A 20,943-nucleotide genomic window follows, 5' to 3' on the forward strand; every position below is an offset into this window, starting at 1 on the left:
TTTAACTTTTATAAAGAATTAACTGTAATACATAGTTAAACCATTAACAAACATAAAAATTTTGGTTTGCAATAACTAACAATTAACTCTGTGACTCCAATATTGCGACCAAATGATGTTTAATAAATGGATTAAAATTATATATCTTGTGCAAAAACATAATTTTGAAATACTTCATATACCTAAAGTTTGAAGTACGTGAACAGCATTTTTGTGTTAATAGAGAGCATCAACCTAAAACAATAATCACAAAGATACTAGTGTACCTACATAAAAATATGTAATTAATGTATTTTAACTTATAAGTTGAAGTAATAGAATCAACTTATTTTAGTGGTAAGTATAATTCATTGTCACTATCAACACACAAAGATTAAAACATTTTTTTGGTATTTTACTATGTACTTAATTTTGATGAAAAAAGATATCAAAAAGAGAACTAATGCAAACCCAAATCAATGTTGTCTAACATATTTTGTAATTTATACTACTTTACCTTCAAGAGATCTTCATAATGAAGAAAATAAACATTTGGGTCACTATGATGTTCCCAGAACTCCAAGTTATGTTTCCAAAAGGGACTATATGTAGCTAATAGAAAAAGTAATATCTATTTACCAATTTAGTATCATCATTATAATATTTTACATACAAAAAATGTATGCTGTTAATGGGTTCAAATTCAATTTTAGTTGCCATACATTAACCATTTCATGACAAACCACAGGTCAAAAACCATATCATCACATTTGTTATCTTGCATTCAAACTTTTATTGAACTACTATTTTATGAGTTTATGTCAATAAGTTTGGAATCGAATTGAAGATTATAATTCAAACTTTAACATTATATGACTTAATTTCTTAATTTAAAAGTAAATATTAAAAGAATGCATCCAAATATAGATTTTAGTGAGTCACGTGGTATGTTGAATGCAGCACTGTTTAAAATTAGACGTTTGTGATGTTAAAACACTAAGTCTATGGTTTTGTACAAATTAGGAACTCAAATTCTGATGTTATCAAGCTAGAATATAAAATAAGAGCCTCCTATCTTTTTATTTTGCTGAGATATAGCTTACATACTGAATCAAACATGGTGGCCCTATTCAATTTTTTTCATTTTTTTGTAACAGTCCCCTACCCTATATACTCTTACTACATTGTATGGCATATAAATAACCAATCAACAGCATAGAATGTCCACAAAGTGGTTTCCTCAACCATTTTAATCTGTCAAAAAATTACCTCATTTTTTTTTAATTGAAGTTTAAGAAGATAGGTTGTCTCTGTAGTTTTAGTTTAATATTTTTTAAAAATCGAAATGTATCTTAGTTACTAAGCTTAATAAGTTATAGTAGAATTCTGTGGTCTCATTGTAGTTACTTATGATTTTTTTGTCTCTTCAACTGTATGTATAAAACATAAGAAATGTTGTTTGATATCCTTCACGTGCAAAATTTTAAAAGGCTTAGGTACCTATGTCCAGCAGCAACCAAGTGCAAAGGTCATAGTAAAAATATATATGTAAATATAAAGCACTATGAGACTTAAGCTACTTAGACTAAACATTTATATTTTTGTGTTATAAAATTTAGTATTCTAGCATGAAGAATGCATAATTTATATTTATTTCCTTTTTTTTTTATGATGGTTACAAGACTGGTCAGGTGACAGACCCCACATAGTTAAAGTACATAAAATAACAGAAAATATAAAATTCTTACTGAAATCAAACATTTGAAATGTATTTAGGAGGTTTTATGGATTACACAAATAATATTTGAGATTTTGGGGGTAAATAATAGTTTCTTTTAATCATAACATGAAATTACTTTGCACTCAGACTAGTAGCAAAACAGACTATTTTCACAAACAATTTTATAAATCTTTAACAATCTTTAATAAAAATACTTCATTAAAATATCTGATTTTTATGTACAAACACATGTAATATTTATTAAAAATAAACCAAATTTTGTGAAGATATGTATGCTGCATCAAAAGTTATAGTGCAAATACATAACGTTTGCAAATGTGTAGATGAATTCACATATATATATTATACCAAGCCTGTAGCAAAAGGGTTAAGGTAGCACTGACCCTTAAAACCAGACAAACCATGCTGAGGAAACCCTATAAACACTTCTTATAACATTCAAGTTGAGCACAAAACAAAAGTATGATGTTACAGTCTGTGAAAGTACATATTCAGGCATGTATGTCATGTGCATAATTAATGCAGAAGGAACAAAAAAATACATAACATAAACTATTTTAACACAATAACTTAACTTAGGAATGATAAGAATGAGTAAATTGTGCACATCCTCATAGCTTGAAATAAACACTGAAAATTTTCTGCAACATTAATAAACTATGTGCAATTAATTTTAATTAACATCTTTGATAGCAGTAACTAGAGTCATAGCAAGACAGCTGGTAATTTAGTTTTTAATTTTGTTAACAAATAAAGAGATTGTTTCAAAACAGTAATGTATCATTAATAAATGTCCACAAGACTGTGTTCAAGTTGAGAAATATATTACCTCTTATGTGTTAGTGTAATTTAACAAATATCTTGCTCTATGGAGTATATCAGATTGTCTGAATTTTCATTATTCTAATAAGAAAATAAAAAGTTAAAAAAATTGTTTGGTCAAATATGGTTTATCTTTCATTATTTAATAATATTTATAAATTTGTTTAAATTACAGTGTATACCTTATTCAAATCTAGTTTTGATATACCCAAACTGTCATGATATGCCACACTTACATTTCTGGGTAGAAAAAGTTATGTGCTAAGAAAAAGATTCCAAAATATCTTGAAAACAAACTGTCTACAAATTTCAGTATGTGTAGCTTCTGAATCAGTATTAAGAATGTTAATTCTGGACTCTGTTTTGAAAACGAACATGTATATCAATATGTTTGTTCTCAATGTAAGCATAATTGTGTGGGATGAAGCATTCTTAAAATATTTATAGACAGTTTACCATGTCTATAAATATCATGTTTACCATTTATAGAATGTTTACCATTATCTGTCATTCCAACATCAAACATAATGCACAACTCAAAGAAACTTTAGCATTTAATAAACTCAGATTTTATATACATAAAAAATAATATTCTGGAACAACTGTGGACCTGTTGGTCCATCTTGACTGTCCTGTCCTCTAAACTAAAACTATTGATAAACAAATAAAAATTTTAAAGCCAGTATACAAAGTCATTTGTATACTCATCAAGCTTTCTATTAAACTCAACTCATTAAATGATCTAAATCCTTTTGTAAAGCAGCAGCATCCTCTTCACAGGCAGCAACATCCAAGACTTTGGTATCATAAACATATTTAAGTAATTTAAAGACAATGCCTTCACTTGCATTATTGGTGTAGAGCAAAAAGAGCAAAAGTCATAAGTTTGAGCCCAAAAATACCCACTTGTGACATTAATCCTGTTTAGCTGCACTAAACCTATAACAACTCTCTGCTTTCTTCCATCCAGCCTCTCTTCTACCCAATTTGATAACTTATCCCTCACTTTTTTTTTTATAAGCCATTCATGTAGTAGCACCTTGTCAAAAGCTTTCTTAAAATCCAAACACACCAAATGAGCATCTTTTCTCTCATCTACATAAGCAGTAACCTTTTAAACCTTCTCAAAGTATGTCAAATGATATTTAAAGCAAGTTTTTCCCTTAGTAAAACCATGTTAACTATTCTAAACTTTGTTAAATGGCATATTTTATCAGACTTTTCAAAACATTTCCTTCTACTGATATAAAACTAATAGGTCTATAAATACTCAAACAACTTCCATTACCTCCCTGAAAAGATGAGAGACATTACCTAACTCCCAATCCTTTGGTACCTGCCCACTATGCAAGTAATTAAAAAAAATATCCATCCTCTACCTCCTTCAAAACTATAGGGGGAATAATATCTAGCCCATTTTATCTTGTCATTTTCAGAACTTACCATTTTTTTCAGTTGTCTTGATTCCATCTATCAATTATTTAAGATGTGGGGAATAATGCTCAAATCTTTGTCAGTAAACAATAAAGAAAAAGTAAAATTTAATAACCCAGCCATCTCATAATCATTAGACATGAACCTTCCTTTATCACCCCTCATGGATCTACCTCAATCCTATCTTTTGGTTTATCGTTAATGTACTTTAAAGAAATCCTTACTCTTTTTATATTTTCAGCCAATTATCTCTCATACACCCCTTGTGATAACCTAATTTCCTGTTCACTAATTTTCTTGGTCTTCTATAATCTTCTACCTCCCTTATCACACCAGTCAATTTAAACAGCAAGTTACTAGTCTATTTGTGAGACAGTCTATGAACCTAATTCAGTCTATTCTCTCTTCCATACATAACAGCTACATTTTTAACACAACCATATCCAGTAGAATTAAGGCAATTGTTGGATGATTGGAGTTCTTGCACAAAAACATATACTAGTTCCATATAAGTAGAGATCTCATGGCTCACATTATTCATTGTATGTGAGCAAACACTTTTGAGGTATTTAATTCTCCTTATCATGAAAAGACATGTTATTCATCAAATTTAAAAGTATGTGTGCTTTTTAAGAAGCTGTAATATTTTTAAAAATGCAAGTAACATCATACTGGGAACAAATAATTTGATCTTGATAATGTAGTGAACGTAATGCCATCTTTTTTTTTTTTTTTTACAAACTTCTCTTGATTTTACTTTCAGGACAAGCTATAGTTTAAAAAGATAGAATAACAGTAAACTTTTCACTGTGAACAACTATTACTGTGATATTTATATTAAGTTTATCAGCAAACTGCATTTACATTTGTGAAAGAAAAAAAAAAACTTCCACTTCTTTATTAGGGGATGATCACAATGAAGGTCACAGATATTACACGTGAAATACATGTTCGCTTTGTTTCAAGCATTTCTACATTTTAGAATATTTAATAAACAACAAACAGCATCTCAAAACACTTTGTGTTTGGCTATTACACAAACACTGATTGCATGTTAAATACTTCAAATATTATATACAATTATTCAGTATCACTTCTCAAAATATCTTTCAAGTAGCTTTTCTCCCAAACTCCAGATTTGTAACTTTGGTATTAACTCAAACAGATCTTTAACATGAAAAGCAATAAATCACATGTAAAAAATACAAAGTTCCATATACTCTTATTTCACAGTTAATTCAGATATTTCTATAGAGCATGCTTTGGTACTCTTATAAATCACAGATTACATGTACCTGCAATATTTCAAATATTTTCTTTTCTGAAATGAAAGACATAAAACCCGTTTCTTGAAACCTTAATAAAACAATTATAACAGTCTCATGACTGAAAATGAAAATAATTAACAAATATAATTTTAACAGGTTAGAATTACAATTATACTGTAACACTAAAACAAGGTGAGATATTCTGCTGTAAAAATAAATAATTAAAACATTACTTACGATGATTCTGTAAAAACCTTTCAAAAAATTGGGCAAAGGTCCCTTTATAAGCAGTCTTTGTCAACATTCGAGCAAAATGATAGTAAGATACAACAACATCTTTTGGGTTACGTGTAATATAAACCAACTGCAAAAAAGTACAGGAAATGCTTTACCCTTATGGACAATAACAAGATATCAATTAAAATTAATTATTTTACTGAATTTCATTCCTGACATACACCATGCAGTTGACAACTATCTCAATCTTGACTAAATATCAAAAACTTCTGATTAAAGATAAGTTAACTCTAATATATGAATACTTTTAAAATAAAAAAGGAACTTAAAACTGAAGAAGTTAATTCAATGCAACAAACTGACTATTAGTGGATAACGATATACACCACTCAACAAAAAAATTAAGTACAGTGTTAAAAACAAAGATCTTGAAGTATAATATTTGTACATGTTTGACTAAATTAAAATATACATGTATATTAATTCTTAGCTTTGTTCTTGTGTCAAACAATGATATTTAAATATTAATTTTTATTAACTATCCATTTAAATATTATTGTCTTCTGGTGCTACAGTGTTAAGTCTATGGCCTTACACCACTGAAATCCATAATTTGACTCCCCATAGTGGGCACAGGAGATAGCCTATTGTAGCTTCACTCGTAAAACACATGAATATTATGTCAAAATATTGAACTATGTAGTAACATGAAAAATTACTAATCATTCTTTGGAAAATACTTAAATGTCAATGTATTATTTATGAGGTATATTTGTGCAATAATATGGAGACACTGAATGTTGTTCATTTGGGACTTTTTCACAAAGTAGTTTAGTCATTAAAAACTATTGTGTCAAGACACTAGTGTGAGCCAAATATCATAAGATTTCTCAACTTCCTGGCACGTGTGCATGATATTTTAGTTTTTATTATTTAATTAAAGGTTTAAGCCCAGATTCTTTGAAACAAGATTGTATGAGATACAATTACAATTTTTTCTCTTATCTTTTTACCTCAGTAAGTTGACAACCAAGTTGTTAGTACTTTGAATCTTACCACAAGGTAAAAGTGTTATCAGTATTGTTTTACACATGAAAAAAGTAGTTGTTATGGATTTATCAAGAACAAGTTACTATGTGCCATTCACATACTGTCTTGGTAGAGACTGGTAAGTTGCCTCATAGATTATGTCCACTGCCTCCTTGACTCATTTTATTTTCAATATACAAGTTAACTAGAATAAATCTAATGTAATATAATATACAATACTAATGAGCATTCTTCCTTTTAAAAACTGAAAGAGTTGAACTTTAGCTGAGTTTATAAAATGTACAGCATTTGAACTGGTTTCAATTTACCAATGAACCATCAAATTTTATTTCGAAATCTGAGTAAAAAGAAAGATAAATTGAAAGCGTAATATATACACAAACAATACACAACATGGCTAACAGTTTATGGCAGTAAACTTTAAATAAAAGTTAACATTTTACTTTATAATAATGTATTTCAGATAGTTACCCACTCCCATCAAGATTTTTGTGCACACTATAAGTGATGATGACGTTCAAACCTCTACACTTACTAACGTGTAATGCTAAAATCTGTAAAGTTATCATAATTAGACTATAGCCCTCCACAAGTACAAGGGTGAGATATCCTCCATGTGCAATAAACTTGAGTATTATCAGTTGAACAAAAGCTCATTCTTGACAAGGAAATAAGTGGGAAGGAAGGGTGAAAGATTTTTAGAAATGTGAATAAGACACATTTTTGGGTTAAGAAAAATGTTAACTTTAGAAAAGTATACTCACCTTTGCAAAATAACAAACTGAAATTCTACACTGAGAAGATGATGGAAGGTTATATTTCTTTGTTTTTGAAATACACACAAAGCTACTTGAAGAACAAACTATACCTGACTTATAAATGACAGACTAGAGGGAAGCAGCTTGGCATAGTCAACACCATACACTGTCAACATTTAGGCTATGTTGAAAAAAGAATGAAAATTTGTCTACAATGCCCACACACTTGAGAGGGAGAGCAATGTTTGGTGATGAGATGCAAACCAAAAACCTAAACTTAAGTTGAGTACCCTAATCACCAGGCCATGTCATGCCCTAATGGTGGAGGAATCATTGCAGATAAACAAATTACAAAGATGAGGTTTTTCTTAAAACATCGTATAAGCATGAGGAAATCAATAAAAATTCACTCATTAGAGAGTGGTAGCCTAGTAGAACATCACTAAGTGGGAGACAGCATTAATCTGGAGTAAAGAATTTTCTTTATCAAATAAAGGTGATAAAGGAAATTATATTTTCACAAGAACTTTTTGTACGATAATTAAGCATCCCATAGGTAAAAAGCATGTAAGACTGTTTAACTACTATAGGATAATGGCATGGGGAATAGGTTAAGCTTTGATTTCAAAGAGAGAAACTATTCTAGTCTTGCATCCAGAGGAAATTGCAGGATCAACTGGGAATGACTTAGTTCATAATGTAGTACAGTGGTTCCCAAACTTTTTCAGCTTGTTACCCAATTTAACATGCCACACTAAGCATGTTACCTCTTTCACAAAATGTTTTCAACATTGATATATATGGCTAAATTAAACTAGAGATATATTGCACTTTATTTATTACACTTTATTTATTTGCAATTTATTTATATAATTTATTTACACTGAATTACACTTTTAATTATTGTATTTGATCATTGTGCATTTCTAATGAATATTGCCAAAGATGTCAAGGACATCAGTGGGATGGATGGAGTTGCATACTTGAAGCTAGTTTAGGAATTCTTGGCTTTGTGGTTGAAAGTGCCAGCCTGGCATCGTTTGCAACATTTAAGCGAGTCCTCTTTTTTGTTTTCATCCCCAGCACGGTTGAGAACCCCTTCTCGTACATATACGTTGTTGAGAATGATACCAACAACTTCAAGGCTCTCTTGGACAGAGTTGGCGACTCAGCTAGTTGTGAAATCCAAAAGGAATCTGCATTTTGGTTTTAGAATTTGACTTTCAAGGCTTCATTTGCTCGCATTGTGATCCACTCCTCCTTTGCAGGGAAATCATCATCATGAATGGCCTCATCAGGTACAGAAAAGGGATGAATAATTCACTGAAGACTGGCTGTTTTTAGGTCACTCTCTGGAAAGTAGTGCTGCATGCTTGTTTCAAACCCCTTCAAATGGTTGCTCATCTCTTTGTTGATGGTCTGTAAAAGTGATCCAGTATCATAACTATTCTCCTCAACAAACTGGTCTAGGGTGGGAAACTGAGCTTTCACTCCTTTCTCCAAGCGCCGAATCCAGAGTCTCAGTTTTCCCAGAAATGCAGTCACAGTGTGATGGGCATCAATGACAGTCGTGTTTTGGCCCTTGAGTTGCAGATTATCACTGTTCAGCTCCGCAAATATGTCAGCCAAGTAACAAAGTCGAGCAAGCCACTCCTTATCAGTGAACTTGGTAGCAAAAGGAGATTCTTCTTGTTTCAGAAATTCCTGAAGAGCCGTTCGAGCTTAATGACTTCGATGTACAACCTTGCCTCATTGACAACCAGCGAACATCGGTGTGGTAGAGCAGAAATTGATACTGCTCTCCCATTTCCTTGCACAGCTCCTTGAATATGCGCGAATTCACATCCCTGGACTTGATGAAATTGACGATTTTCAACACATCTTCAAACACTAATTTCAGATTACCAGGCAGGCTTTTTGATCGAATAGAGTACCGATGAATGATGCAATGATCTACAGAAATTTCTGGATTCACAGCTTGTATGAGGCCCCGTAATCCACGATTACGACCCATCATCGACGGTGCTCCATCGATGGAGACCTAGATTAAAAAAGAAAAACTATTATAGATTGCGTCCAGTTAGTCATTCTTATTTATCTTTTTGCTATAATTATATGGTTTTAATTTAATTTAATTTATTTTGGTACTTTAGTATTTCAGTACGACAGGCCCGATACTTTTTTGTGAATTATGTATAAAATATTAGCTACACTGCAGCTACTTGTACAATAAATAAAACTATATGACTATATGCCATGTAATTCATTGTATTTATACTAATCTAGACTTTATATAAACATCTCTCCCTACCTGTTGAACGCTGTTCCAATCCAATCCATTAAGTGGTAAAGAAACTGTTGATGATATTGAAGATATCTTCTCCTTTCGTGGTTTTCAGCAGATCTTAGCATAATAGGAACTCTTCTTTAATCTTGTCCTGGTGGACGAACGAACGAACCCAAGGAGAAGCACAAATGGCTACGTCATACGATTCATCAAATTGCAAGGAAAATTTGCTATATGAGCTTTTTTTGATCTCTGTTGTAACTTGGGACAAAATATCTGATGCCATGTCATCGACTCGTCAGCGGATTGCGTTGTTTGACAAAGATATGACACTCAGTTTCTTCGCTTGATCCTCCCCACATACCTTGCTTACCATCTCGTATGCACAAGGCATAATCAGATTCTCTGCAATGGTGTGGCATTTTTGTTGTTTGGCAACTTTATATGCAACAAAGCAAGATGCTTCGACCCCAGTTTGAAGCTTTTGAGCTTGAATTCCAGATGAACCGAACTGGATATTCTTCAGTGCTACAGCCCGGCACTGAAAATAAGCCTGATCCTCATTTTGAAGATTTGGATGGCACTTCTGGAGGTGAGCTGAGAGTTTTGATGGCTTGAGGCTTTCATTTGTCAACACTTTGTGACATACTACACATTGTGGCCGATCCTCTCCAGTTTGTTCCAGCCCTTACATCTGGCTAACCTCTGCAGTTTGTATTTGTTGGTAACTCATTGCACAGCCTGTTAATGTAGGACTTTTTAGGAGGGGTGACAGAAAAAAAGTTAAAATTCTGAAAATCAAGAAAACATTGAGGTAGCTGGTATTAGGATTAATGTTAACTTAGTCTTAGTATCTAAAGTTGTAAATTAAACCTATTTTAAGTATGTAATAAAGTTAAACCAAATAACAATAAACATCAAAAACTAATATACAGTAGTAGAAAAGAAAAAATATGTATCTAAGTGTGTGGTAACCTAAAAGTGTTTTGACAAGTATGCTTCAGAATACAAGTCACTCAGTAACCCTGATGACTCATCGACGTGTCCAATACGCGTCACTCACTGCCTGAGGTTGCCTCTATTTCACACTGTCAGTTTTTATGTGAGCATCAGCCGAGGTAGACAAAACCTGGTATGTATGTGTACTGCCCTGTGCAGTGTAGTTAGTATTTACCTACTATTACATCATTCCTATGCTGAATAAGCTCTTTTAATGCTATCTAGAATGCCATGAAAAAATAAATAATAAGTTCACATTGTTCACACTTTTTTATGCAGTTTTTCATTTTCTTTTTCTGCAGATTAAACAATAAAATGTCTAAAAAGCTCACCTACTCTGACGCCTTTCTTCGCTATGGCTTTGTGAAAACCCATAAGACCCATCTAAAGTCAAGCATGAAGCAGAATAAAAAGAGCATAATACTTTCTGTAACCTCCCTCCTTGATGTACATTTTAAGAAAGAAAGATTTCCTTTGTAAGAGGCATTACCAGCTACTCTGTAGTGTCCATTATGTCTAACGTGTGTGTGGGTGTGTGTTTACACACACACATATACTGGCTAATGACAGGAAGTAAAACTACAATGTCATGCAAGTAATGCAAGACTAATCTGCATGTGAGCATTAAAAGCTTTCAGACTTACTTAGGATCCCTGTGAATTACAAACAGATGCAAATCCTTGTGAAGTGAGGGAAGAAAGAGATCCAGGATCATGTGGAGATGAACAAACCACCATAACAACAGTAAGAGGTGAAAAGATGATGGTAGATCTCTGGATCTATTTGCACAGGTTGGAAATAATCCACTACTATTATTGGAAAAGGATACAATGCATTAAAGAGGTCCCAAAAGGAAGAAATCTTCTTGTGCAGGAAACATGAAAGCATTGGTGTCAAAAGCTCCATTTCTCAAATACGTAAAGGAGTAGGCAAAATCTGGCTCACATACAAACTGATACAAATCCCCAAACAACTGTGATATAGTATGGGACTAAGAAGAAACTGGAAAAACAAACCATCTACCCAAATTGAGATAGTTCTCCAAAGAGAAGGGAGGTTATAACAATAAAAACCACAACAGATGACAAAAGCAAAGGTCAAACATCCATATAGTAGTAAAACAGTCTCAGGAATGTATCTTCTGAGCAAAAACTCACTACATTGAATAGAAAACATATAGAATGGTAGTCAACTCAAAATGAAGTGTTGTAAACTGAATTTTATACCATTGTGAACAAACTGAAGGAACTGCTAGTTATATGGACAAATCAGGATGAGAAGAAAGCATATGAAATCTCACTCTGGGTCTTACACAACCTATGAGAGTACATACCACATTGTAAAACAACTATCTTAAACCAAGAAAAGGCCTAAACTGTTTCATGTGGTATAGATCTTTAACAGGATGTCAACTTCTTGCTTTCATAGAACAATAAAAAAGATCAAAGTAAAACCATAGTGCCATTAACTCATGGCAATCTACACAGGTGATAGAGAAAGTGGAAGGTCAGAGGAAAATTCCTAATAAAGCACCTGAATAAATTAGTATTATGCAACAAATGTACTAATGTACAAAATGGAAAAGATGAGCTCTAAGAGAACCAGATCCAAGATACAACTCCAGAAACAAGTTGCCCCACAAACCAAGATTAGCCAGCCTTTAAATGAAAAAGATATTGGTTAGTAACAAGAGTACTATAAGCAGAAGATTGGGCAATGTCACAAGGCCAAAGAAAATAAATATGGTGGAAGCCCCTGGCTCTAAAATTCAAAATACAGGCAAAAAAAACTCATCACAAAGAAAGGGTACAACATATTGCATATGGTAGGTGAATATTAGAATGTGAAGCCCTCCAGTGAAGTACATCCTAAAAACAAAGAACCAAATTAACTGGGACTCACTGAAAAAGAAAATGAAAAAAAAGGCTTCAACAGCAAAACTGAAAGAGTCATGATGTAAAACCTCAAAAAGAAAATGAAGTGTGAAAAGATAGCAATGAAGTTCAGCATGTAAGAGCCTAACACCAGTAGATGGAGAATAAGAGAGAGAGAATGAAAGTGAGGAGTTTCCCAAGCTTAAATAAGACACTCAAGTAATGGAAGCTGCTGCAACAAGGTATGCCAGGCTTCAGTAAAATATAATTAAAAACACTTTTTCCTACAAGAAATAATGAAATGTGTTTTATACCTAGCAACCAAAATACATACCATACATATACAGTACCTGTACCATACAATGCTACACAACACATAATGTACACATATTGATAACCATTTCTGGGTTTGAGGACCTTTAAACAGCATTTATATTTACCCAACACTTCATTCTGAGCATTTTAAAACAACTCTGTACAATTTAAACCATTTTCATTTTCAAGAGGAAACATATTTGTGACATTAGACAATGACTCACATGGAAAACAATTTTTTAATATAAAAAAAATATCACAGAATGTTAAATAGTATTTTAAAAAGATTTTACAATAACCTTTAACTTTTATGTTCTATCATATGGAACATTTGTGCTTGATTTTCTTGATTGAAGAATGTGTTGTGAGAGAATTAGACAGAGTATGAGAATGCAGATGCAGCTACAAGATCATCAATATCACTGACATCCACCGTCTTTCTCTCTATAGAAGACACAGGCTCAAGATTTTCCTACATTTGAGAGTCAGAAGTCATGCCTTGGGTTCCTTTGATGTTTTTTTTTACATAAAGAGTCCAGGATTGTCTGCTTTCTTATTTGAGTTTGCATTTAAAATTTCACAATAGCATAACAAAGAATCTCTAACAGTCTGTGTCACCTTTTCAGGTTAATCCAAAAGGGTGTCATGTTTTTGAATAATATTGATTGGAGCTTCAATATGCTCACATATCTCTTAACATTTGGACTGTGAAGCCTCTCTGATGAGAATCCTCATCATTATCATCTATGGCATCTTCTTCAAAAATATATTTCTCTAATTTAGCAAGATTTTCATTGCTTCAAAACATACCATGCAATTCCAACAGTTCTTCATGTGTCATCAAATCTTTCAAAGAAATGCACTGCATCAGAATATGCTTTCTTCTGCACACTGTTCAAAACTTCATCCCATAAAGAACCAATCAACAATGTAGAATAAAAAATCTCAAACAAATTCCAGGATTCTTGGAGTATTGGCTTATCATTGTTATTAGTTTCACTGATAAGCTCCAGGAACATCTTGCTTAAAAAAAGAAAAAAAAAAAGGCTTAAAGCACGAAATGACACCCTGGTCCATTGGCTGCATAAGTGAAGTTGTTCTTAGTGACATAAATACAACTTTTATGTTTGGACACAACTGTTTAAAATCGAGATCATAAGCACTCGCATTGTTTAACACAAGATTAAATTTGAAAGTAAGATTATTTTCCTCACAATACTTTTCCATTTGTGGTAAAAAAATGACCCATCAACCATTCATGTAAAAAACTACCTTACAATCCAGGCCTTACAATGGAATTTAAATATTACAGGAAGCTGGGATTTCACAATGTTTTTCAGTGCTCACAGATTTTTACTTCTATACACAAGCAGTGGTTTTAGTCTTTTTTGTCACCATTAGCATTGCCTCCTACAAGAAGTGTTAGCCAATCCTTTGAGGCCTTTAAGAGTAATGTATCTCCTAGAAGGCATGTGTTTCTAGTAAAGACTGGTGTCATCAACATTAAACACCTGTCCAGGATCACATCCACCTTCTTTAATCATTTTTTTAAGTTTCTCTGGAAATGGTTTTGTAGCATCTACATCAACACTGACTGATTCTCCCCAAATTTTTATGTTCTTGAAACTATATCATGACTGTAATCTATAAAACCATCCTCAGATAGCTTTTTAAGGATTTTCTCTAGCTGTTTCTTTAACCATCTCCTTTTCTAAGTCATCATACAAACTTAATGCCATCTCCTTAAGAAGGACTAAGCTGATTGGTGTGTTCTTGTTATGAAAATCCACAATCCATATAATACCAACAATCATTCAATTCTTATATGATAACACTGCTTTGTAATTTTAACTTCGGAATGTTTTAATGTGTACTTAGTTTCACTTTCTATTTCATCAACATTCTTCACTACTGTAAGTACAACTGCTGGAGAAAGTTTCAAATGAAGCTCGATATCAACCACACATTCACCATTTTTATTGTACTTTATTACATCCATTTTAGTAAAGAGTGCAATACTTTTTGCACTTTTTTCTTATGCTCATCATTTATACTATCACTAGCTTTACATTTGCTACTCATTACCTAAGGATTGCAAAGACACTTTGTGATAAATACACCAATTAAAATGAGCCCTCACACTGACCACACAACAGGAGAGAACACGTGGAAATTGAGAAATCCCATTCCTTCTCAGTAGATAAGTGTTTACATTAAAAAGTTTACAAAAATACTTTTTGTTTATATTATACCAGTTAGTACATTATAATATCATAGCCAAATAATCCATATTTTAATAGTATACATGTTTTAAGCTCTTAATTATATAAGGCAATATTTTTAAAAATCCTGAATTTCCTCTAGTGTTACACATCTGACATATTTTCTCTACATATATTTTCATCAATATTTTATCTACCACCCCTTAAAATAACTATGAAATTAAACACAAATTACTCAATATAAAATCACTGTTGGTCAAACAAACCATAACTTTTATAACCTTCTATTTTCTTTGGTTACAGAGCTATCAAATAAAAAAAAAAAAATCAGGCTTCTCCTGCCACATCCACTCGTCACATCCTCTCTTTCAGGATTTGTTAATAGTTCTTTCTTATCTTTAATTACGTATCAACTATCACCTACAGAAAGTGTGTGTGTGTTTTCTTATAGCAAAGCCACATCTGGCTATCTGCTCTGTCCATCAATGGGAATCGAACCTCTGATTTTAGCATTGTAAACCCATAGACTTACCACTGTACTAGCTGGGAGCCTTATAGAAAGTGAAGATTTTCGTCTATCAAATGATGTATTGTATAACATTATGTTCTGAACCGATAATCATCAATTTCACAAATGGTACATACACCCTTGTGCAAATTAATTGAAACAAGACGAAAAATTACGATTTTTTCAATTACTTGTGTTTTATTTCTGGGAATCCAAAAATTATTCACAAATTAATACATGATATGACCACCTTTATTTTTCAGAAGATCATTAATCTGCTTTGGCATCGAGTCCACAAGTTGACTGCAATCTTTACTAAATTTTGGACCGTGGTACCACACCTCAATTATGGCCTTAATTAGCTTATCTTTTGGAGTACACTCTTTTCGCTGAAGTCTTTCTTTACAAATTGCCCAAAGATTTTCAATAGGATTTAAGTCAGGAGAATTTACATGCCAGTCCAGCACCTTTATTCGCATTGTAGTCATAAAATTCTTCAAAGTTTTGACATGTGGCACGGAGCCAGATCTTGCTGAAAAATGCCAGATCCATCTGGAAATCTCTTTTTCAATTCTGGAATGACTTCTCTACAAAACTCCGATGTACTGTGGTCCTTGCATCATACCTTCTATGATATGTAAGCCTCCGACACCATAGTAGCTGAAAAAGCCCCAAAAACATCTTTTACAAAGGATGTTTTACAAACTGATTGATGTGAGATTCTTGAAGTTTCTCACCTGGAGATTTGTGAACATGCAGACTTCTTTGACCCTGTACAAAGAAATGAGTCTCGTCACTGAATAACACCTTCCTCCATTGTTCTTGTGTTTCAGACCCAATTGATACCGTTTTACTTCATTGAGTTGGTAAGAAGTTGTTTTTCGACTGGTCTCCTCGCCCTTCGACCGACATCAAGAAGCCTATGACGAACTGTTGAAGAGCTGACTTTTATTCCTTTGACCTCCAAATCTCTTTTTACGGCATCACTTGTCTTCCATGGATCTTTCACATTCTCCCTAACCAAATATGCATCGTCTCTTGGTGTTGTTTTCCTTTTTCAGCAACATCTTCCTTTACGTTTCGGACTGATAGATCCAATACTCACTTTGGCCTTGATCATGTGGCTGACGGTCGATAGGCTAACACCAACAACATCCACAATTTCCCTGTAAGTCATGCCAGTGTGCTCATGCAGTGTCACAAGCTTTGTACACTTTCTAGAAGTCACGTCCATCATGTACAATGACTGAAAGACAACTGATTAGCAGTAAAACAAATAGCCTCATTTTTGAGAAAAGACTAACGCAATTTTGAATGACGTAATATTCCTCAAAATTTCGTCATATAACCAAAAATAGATCAACTGTACTACAAAGCACAGCTAATGACACCGTCTGTGTGACAAAATGACTATTAAAGGAAATCAGCGGGTCCAGCGAACCTACACCGGCCGCCATGCTGAAAATATTGTAAAATGACCTATTGTTTCAATTAATTTGCACAAGGGTGTGGTTCATTCCTGTGGGAAAGTTAACGATTAGTTTAGATAACTTTGTTATGGCTCCCATCACATAGTTAGGAAGCCAGAAAAACTTTGAGATCTAGGGGAAACAGTATTTTTTTAAATGTTATTAATCTATGTTCTTTGGCACATTATCCAACTGAATAAATATTATTCAGTGCCTTACTACCAATAGTATTAAAAAATGTAGGTTTAAATATCATCAATAAACAAAATATATGATTTATTATCCATAAAGGACTGCTAAATTTTGTCAAGATATATACACTATACCGAAAGTTAGAATGATTTTTCTTTTTACATTAAAAACTTTTAACATTAACTTAAAGACTTAAATTTTGCAAAGGTATATACTTTATGTTGAAAGTTAGAGGTATTAATTTTTTAGAGAGTCTAAAAGAGTACAATGCAGTCAAGTGGATGGTCAAATTGTCCAAGCCTGTGTTGAGAGAATGATGCTGAACTGAACCAAAAACTATAAACAATGTACTTACTGGGAAGTTTTACACTGTGTTCTTCAAAAATTCAGTGATGTAAATGTGAAACAACATATACTGTAGTGACATTTAATGTTCTAAGTAACTGCATGATGTCACTTCAGCACTCCACATTTATTTAGCTACTACTCTGAAATTATGGTTACAATGGGTTTAGTATTGGATTCAAGCTAAAAAGAAGTATGTACACTTCACAATACAAATATTTTTCAATTAGGAAACTATTTACAAACATCAAAAAACAGCAATAATATTTGCTACAATACAGTTCATATGGTCACCTTATTGGTCCTAGTTTCAACCATTACTGAAGAGTTATTTTTCTGATTTCTTATTTTAGCAACCAACACTATTTAAGCCTAATACATCTGAAATTAAAGGCTTATAAGCATTCAACTTGCTATTGTTCAATAAATTTCTTTTTGTTTTGTTATATGCCTGACTTACTCATTCTGTGCATGAGTATCATAACATCATTGTTTTCACAAAATGTTATTTAAAATATGTATTCCTTCATTTAATTCTTTATATCAAACAACTACTGCAATTACTTTATTACTTCAAAGGTAAGCAAATTTCATTTAATAATAAAGTTGAAAATATAGTTTACAGTTAAACTTTATTCACCTTACACTTCTTCTCCAAGATACTTGAGGGCAAAAGTGAATAAGGAAAATGAGTTTTAATGTATCTTGGAGATGCCATATCTTCTACTCTAGTATCTTCAAGGTCAAGCATTTCTAGATAGGGAAATCGTTGGTCGAGTGGGGTTGATTTTGCAGCAGAGAAGTTGAGGTCTGAATTAATAATATAAACAAGCTCTTGTACCCAAGTTGTACCTAAATACATAAAAAATAAGTTTTGTCTTTTTCGATATGTATATTTATATAAATCACAAAAATCTTCAATAAAGTCAAAACACAAATCTAACTCGTCTACTATGTAAATTAAAATATTTGTTCATGCTTTACCCTTACATCTTTATTCTGAGAAAAACCTACACACTTTTATACATCACCTGAAACTTTGGTATCCACGACTAGATTTATTCAGATAATCATGATAATTTATAGCAACATAACTCATGCTAATAGCATATAAATTGGAAACATTGTTTAACACAGAAACTGACATTACTGAATGTTATGTTTTATATACATTAAGCATTTCATGTATTTTACTACCAACTTAAAATAGCTTCAAGTTATTGAATACAAAGTATTACAGTTACGACAAAGTGTTTGTACCCCTGCATCGTGAGTAGTTTTTTCCTTGTAATTTGAAAAGTATCATGATTAGGATAATGAAAGTATAGTATATTATAAATATTATAATAACACACATCTACATAAATTTTTATGTTAATTGAACAACAAATAAACTGTTTATAAACAAATAACCAAACATAGGAGGGGCAGAAAGTGTTCGTCCGTCTACTTTAATGGTCAGTTGTGTAGCCTTTCAGGTGAATTATTTGGCGCAATCTCTCCTCACAGCCCTCCATGATAGTTTAACAGTACTCGACTGGTAGTTTCTTCCATTTTTCTTTACAGAAGGCCTCCAACTCTTGCAAGATTTTGGATGATGCTGATAAACCCTGGTCTTCAACTCATGTCAAACGTTTTCATTTCGGTTGAGATTGGATGACTGTGATGGCCATTCCAGAATGCTTATATGGTTCCTCTGCAACCAGGATTGCACTATTTCAATGTGTGCTTAGGGTCATTGTCGTGCTGGAAGATCCAACAACGCCCAAGCCACAAGTTCCGAGCATCATTCTTGATATAAGTGCCTAATATATCAATGTACTTTTCTTTTTTCATGATTTCGTCGACGTGGTGAAGGCTCCCTACATCAGAAGAGCTGAAGGAACCCCATAGCATGATCGAGCCACCTATGTGTTTAACTCTAGGGACGGTGTTCGTTGGAAGATTTCGTTCCTTCTTCTTACGGAAAATATTGTGAACATCATTGTGGTAGAAAAGCTCGATTTTAGTCTCATATGACCAAAGAATCCTCTTCCAATAGGTAAAGGGTTTAACTAATGATTCCTTGCATACCTCAATCGTGCTTCTAAATGAACAGGTTTTAAATATGGAGTTCTATGAGGATGGCATGCTTTGAACCCAGAAGAACGTAACATGTTTGTAACTGTAGAGGTGCTTACTTCAACCCCAGTTTCCCTTACCAGTTTCTGTATGTCATTACGTGTTAAACGAGGGCTCCTGCTAACTTCTCTGAGAACCTTCCTCTTGGTTCTCTCTGGAATTTTGGTGGGGTTCCGGAACGAGGGAGGTTAGCAGTTGATCCTGCAAGCTTAAACTTGGCAATTACACTTTGAACAGTAAATTTCGGCACATTAAGTTGTGTGGCAATACTGGAAAGAGACACACGAGACTTGTATTTTATAATAATTCGTTTTTTTTTTAAATCACTGGACAGTTGTTTCCTGTTTGTCATGATGACCAAGCAGATAATGACAGGGACGGCGCTAAATTACCGGAAGTACATTTTTTTGCTGGCTAAATTCCAATAATTATGAACCCAGTGTCTAGTTCTCGAATGGTATAATGTAGTTTATTCACCAAACTAAACAAAATTTTCACGGGAATATCGGTTTTTTCACACGTTCTGAACTGTATGAACAATTTCTGCTCCTCCCATTTTTGGTTATTTGTTTATAAACAGTTTATTTGTCATTTAATTTACATAAAAATTTATGTAGATGTGTGTTAGTATAATATTTATAATATATTATACTTCTATTAGCCTAATCATGATATTTTTTATGTTATGAGCAAATAAACCACTTGGGTGCAGGGGTACGAACACTTTGTCGTAACTGTAGATTGTGTAAATGCTTGTTATGACTTAAAAAATATTAATTTTTATTCCCTCCTTCTTAAGCATGACTCTCACAAACCACAGTAAAAAAAAGAAAAAAACTCTTGTAATGATAGTGATGCTTTTCTTAACCATAATTTTCTTTAATATTTTTTTTATAAATACCAAACTATAAAAGAAAATATGCAGTGGATGTTATTTAATATTAATGTAAGGACCAAAATCTAATGAAAAAATATGTAATAAGATACAATAGTACATATTTAATGAAAGCTACAAATATTAAGATGAAACCTCTTCAAAACTTTAATAATTTCATCTGAAATTCAAAGTTTACATTTTCTAGTTTTGGATAACAGGTTAACAAGGTAACATTGGATAGGGCAAAATTATGAACTTTCACTCGTAAATATCGCATCTAAAAATTATTAGTTTAATATTTGGATTAGCGTCACAATGCCTTAAAATAACTAACTCATCAAAATAATGACATCATGATTTCTGATTAGTATTTCTTTGATTAACTCATTATCACTCAGTGTTAAGTCACCAAGTAGAGAGGGCTGTAACTGCAGGCCTAAAATGT

The 20,943-nt window shown here is 32.6% G+C and overlaps 1 protein-coding gene across 1 annotated transcript in view; it reads right to left on the minus strand.

Annotated features, from left to right (window-relative positions):
- LOC143250492 (very-long-chain 3-oxoacyl-CoA reductase-like) overlaps positions 1–20,943 on the minus strand; it is a 58,944-nt gene that overhangs the window by 31,914 nt on the left and 6,087 nt on the right. Inside the window, exons 2-4 of the transcript XR_013028215.1 lie at positions 18,141–18,352; positions 5,482–5,608; positions 497–591 (exon numbers count right to left, since the gene is read on the minus strand). The gene's annotated coding sequence lies outside the window, so the exon portion shown is untranslated. The remainder of the gene's footprint in view (positions 1–496; positions 592–5,481; positions 5,609–18,140; positions 18,353–20,943) is intronic.

This window comes from Tachypleus tridentatus, chromosome 1, assembly GCF_004210375.1.
Source record: "Tachypleus tridentatus isolate NWPU-2018 chromosome 1, ASM421037v1, whole genome shotgun sequence".
NCBI classification, from domain to species: domain Eukaryota; kingdom Metazoa; phylum Arthropoda; class Merostomata; order Xiphosura; family Limulidae; genus Tachypleus; species Tachypleus tridentatus.